The sequence below is a fragment of the Nymphaea colorata genome, chromosome 4, assembly GCF_008831285.2.
Source record: "Nymphaea colorata isolate Beijing-Zhang1983 chromosome 4, ASM883128v2, whole genome shotgun sequence".
Taxonomy (NCBI): Eukaryota; Viridiplantae; Streptophyta; class Magnoliopsida; order Nymphaeales; family Nymphaeaceae; genus Nymphaea; species Nymphaea colorata.
In genome coordinates this window covers 16,407,968-16,412,191 of record NC_045141.1, presented here as the reverse complement: position 1 = coordinate 16,412,191, position 4,224 = coordinate 16,407,968, and the positions used below count along the sequence as shown (strand labels likewise).

Sequence of the window (4,224 nt, the reverse complement as noted above, 5' to 3'; positions counted from 1 at the left end):
GTGAAACACTTCTACCTTCCTATATATGGATATAAGAATATATCGGCATGGAGTATAGAGAAGATGCTTGGTTTTCAAATTCCTTTTCATTAGAAAGCAATGCATCTAGGTTGATTTGAATTGTGGATCTCAAATCACCACATATATAGGGTTGGAAGGGTTGGAGGTCGAATGCTGACTAAAGGAGCCAGATAAGATTTTTTGTCATGGAGCAGAGCGGCAAATGCTACATTATATATAAGATCAGACCGGCCAAAAAATAAGGAATTGGAATGATCGGCGAAATACAAAGGGACTATAACTTGTCACGTTAAATAAAAGCAAAATCCTTATTCATGGAACTGACAAAGGTCAGAACCGCGCCTCACAAAATTACTTGGGTCAATCAAAACGGCAGCACAGGTAGGAGTAGGCTGATGCGGCCATTGTCCATACCAGCCCACATAAATTGTCTTATTTATATAGTGTCGAAATACAACTAAGCAATAGAGAGCATGTACTTGCAATCACAATACAATAAAAGTTTTATGGATGGAATGCCCAAGAACCCAATGAATGCACAGTGTTCTTGGGGGCATCCCGTCTCCCTCAACAACGAGGAGATTCACCTTGTTCCACACTATTTTATTTCAAAGCCATCTATATTACTACACTGTTTCAAAAGGAAATGTTCATGGTTCTTGAAACAGTACTCATACTAGAGGCAATTGGTGTTCATGTTCTTGTAGAATTCAATGACCCAGAAATTGTAAGCGCAACATATGGCCTTGATCCCTGTAAACCCAGCAGCCTTCGCCAAACCCTTAAACTCCTTCTCCGTCCTCTCCTTCCCTCCATGATTTACTGCCAACATCAAGACATCGAGCTGAAACGCCGCAGATGTGCTTAACCTGTTATCTACAGTCTCCGGCAAAACCATCTCCACAGCAATCACCTTGCCATTCTCTGGCAGTGCCTTCCAACAATTCTTTAGCAGTTTCAGGCAATGATCATCATCCCAGTCATGAAGGATCCACTGCAGCATATTTAGTCATCATGCATATTAGAATAATAGATTAATAAATCGTTAGCTATATATATGTATATATAAAAGATGGAATATTTAATCAAGGATAGTTGGACCAAAGCAGAAAAAATCGAATACCAAAAATTAGTTTCAATGTGAAAGAGAGAGAAAGAGAGAGGATGAAGACAGAACCTTCATGAAGATGGCATCGCCCCTTGGTACGCTAACAAACATGTCACCTTGAACATGTTGAACGCCTACATTACATGACAGCAGAAAACGTGCAATCAGCACACAGGATGTCAGACTCATGCCACACACTATGTCAAATAATTTGGCATAGCTAGGTCGGCACAACTTTACCAACAGTCTCTTGGGCCTAAATCTGGCTTTCCATGGTTGGTTTGGTAAGCTAACCTCAAAAGCCGAGGGGCCCAAACACCACCATGTAAGCTGGTTCGGTTTGTTAATCAGTACTGCAGGATATGTATACCTCAGTTTATTAATTATTTCTTTTTATGTATAAAAACGTGGCAAAATTGAGTTATTAATTTGAATTAATTTCATTCCATCAACCAAAAAGGTATATCTGACGCATAATGGTTACCTACCAGGATATTCTGGAGCTTCTTCAATGACATGTGGTGAATCGAAGTTGGTGCCCTTGATGTGGGGGTACTTTGCTGTAATGAGGCTCAGGTTGCCACCAGTCCCTCCCCCAACGTCCACCAGGGAGTGGAGGCCATGGAAGCCAGTATACGTCTCCAGGATCTTCTTCATGATGATGGCCGAGTGATGGTGCATGCTTTTGTTAAATAGCTCATTGAAGCGTGGGTCCTTCCCATGGTAATCAAAGCAGTTCATGCCGTAGGCCCTGTGGAAGGGGATGCCACCATCCAACACTACGTCCTTGAGATGATACCACGGCTCCATGTACACCTTGTCTTGCAACATGAGAAGCAGAGGTCCAAAGGAATCACCATTCTCATCTCCGAACAAGAACCTCGATTTATTTCCCAGCCCATATCTCCTGTTCACAACATCCCCACCCATTGCATTTTAGTGACATATATTTGTTTTTTAGACATGGCATGCACAACAACACATAGAATTCCCCTATATTTTTGTCCAATCGTCCAAATACCTGCAGCCATTCACACACGACGCTTGATAGCTGGATGGAATAAAGCTCCTTGTGGGGCTGCAAACCAAAAAAAAAAAAAAAATGCAAAGGAACAGCCCCACAAGGGGTCGCCGGTGGTTGAGGACCACTGCCGGCATTTCTGGAGGCAAGTGCCTCCCTCTCAACAACAGAAAATTCCATCGAAGAGATCGCTGACTCTCGAAATGGACGGCTCTAGAAGAGGGCATGTGATTGACGACGCGCTGTTGGCGTCGTTCCTCACATCTCCCGTATGTAAAGAGAGAAACTAAAGGGGAGGAAAAGTGAAGATTATCACCGCTGCGTCCTGCAATCGTGATTGTTGTTGGTGTTGGTGGTGGCAGAGCAGGTGAGAATTGAGTGGCTTGTAAGCAGTCGGAGCAGGCGCTCTATCAGGGCCGGTGCATCCGGATTCTTTGCACACAGTCGTGCCGCTATCTCTTCGGAGGTAAGCAGTGTTGATCCCTCCCCCTTACTAGCTTCGGCCATCACCTCTAAGATGCCCAGCTCTATGGCAGCCCTGAGGGCCATGGGCAGCACAGCAGCACTCGCCAGTTGCCAAGCAGATAGGCATGCTTGCTCATCCGACCCACTGATGGTGCTCATGATCGGACGGCTCTCCACTAATCTGCTAGACAAAAGGCAAAAGAATTTGCAGCAAGGCAGGTGACCTCCTTTTGTGTTTACTTCACTGAGAATATGCCTAGATCGGGTGTCGGGCTCCCTTTCTTTTCTGAATCTTGGAAGCTGAGAGATCTAAGCTGAACCTCTTTGTAGCTTAAAAGTGTGGCTCCTCATAATAATCTTTATAGACAAGGGGACACACACAGCACATACAATTATTCAAACCGCTTTGCAATTGGCATGAATGTTCCCACCGAAACATAACAAATGCAGTCGATGGCTAAAAACGTGTAAAAGAAAATGAATGAAGCACAGTGTCCACGCGAAAAGAAATACTTTTAGACAATAATGAACGAAGTTCTCATGGTCACATGATAAAAAGGTTACAAGAAAAGAACACGCCAAAATCGTGCCGGTGAACCATAAATTATCTGGTGAAAGATGGTCTAAACAGTAGTATTCACATCTCGTGGCTGTTTCTGTGTGCAGCCACGCGATATAAGTGTGTTTTGGCCACAGTTTTTGCCCCTTCCTAATGTCAGGCCATGAAAAAGATCAATCATCCTAGTTCAAGCAAAATACCGGTCATGAAAAAGAACAATCGTTCTAGTTTAGCTGACAATCAGAAATGAAATAACCGCCCAATGAAAAAGGAATTCACAACAGCAAAACATTAAGTATGCACATTGTTAACACCCCAAATTTTTTCACATCAAAATTGAAGCAAAGTGAAAATTTCATAAAAGAATTGTGAAAATTTGCAATTTCAAAGCCAATTTCGAATCTAAAGAACAATTAGATTCAAATCGTGAATTTAACCCGAGACACGAATCCCAATGTAGGATTACGAGTCCAAATCCAATTGCAAATGTCATTTGAAATCCAAATCCAATTGCAAATGTCATTTGAAATTCAAATCCAATTGCAAAATTCAAATTTTGACTTAGATCCAAGAATTGGATCTAATTCAGTCTACAATGCTACGTGGGACTCACGTGTGGGCCCACCTAGCCCGTGTGGTCAAGAGCCCCCCAGGGGCCATGCCCCTTCCATTTAAAAAAATAAAATAAATAAAAAAAATATTTTATCTCAAATTAATTGAAGAAAAGACATTTTCAAGAAGAAATAAAGGAGAAACCTAGGAAAAGGGAGACATTTATGTCTCTCTCTCTTCTTTAACCAGGTCCTCTTTAAAGAAAAAATCATTTTCAACGAAGCAATTACTAGACTGGTCAAACTCACATAACCTACTTAATGCAAGTAGGTTCGACCCTAGTGCACCCAAATCTTAGCTAGGCTCAGTCAACATGAGCTCAGCTCGGCCAAAAAGTAGGTCTGTCTCACAATCCAAGTTTTGGACGAAAATAGACTTTGACCGAACCAAACCCACTTTGACTAAACTCAGTCAAAGTACAATTTAGCTCAATTAAGA

General features: G+C 42.2%; 1 pseudogene; it reads right to left on the bottom strand.

Annotated features, from left to right (window-relative positions):
- Nucleotides 1-390: 390 nt before the first annotated feature.
- Nucleotides 391-3,006, bottom strand: LOC116252916 (caffeic acid 3-O-methyltransferase 1-like; annotated as a pseudogene).
- Between the last annotated feature and the right edge of the window lie 1,218 nt (nucleotides 3,007-4,224).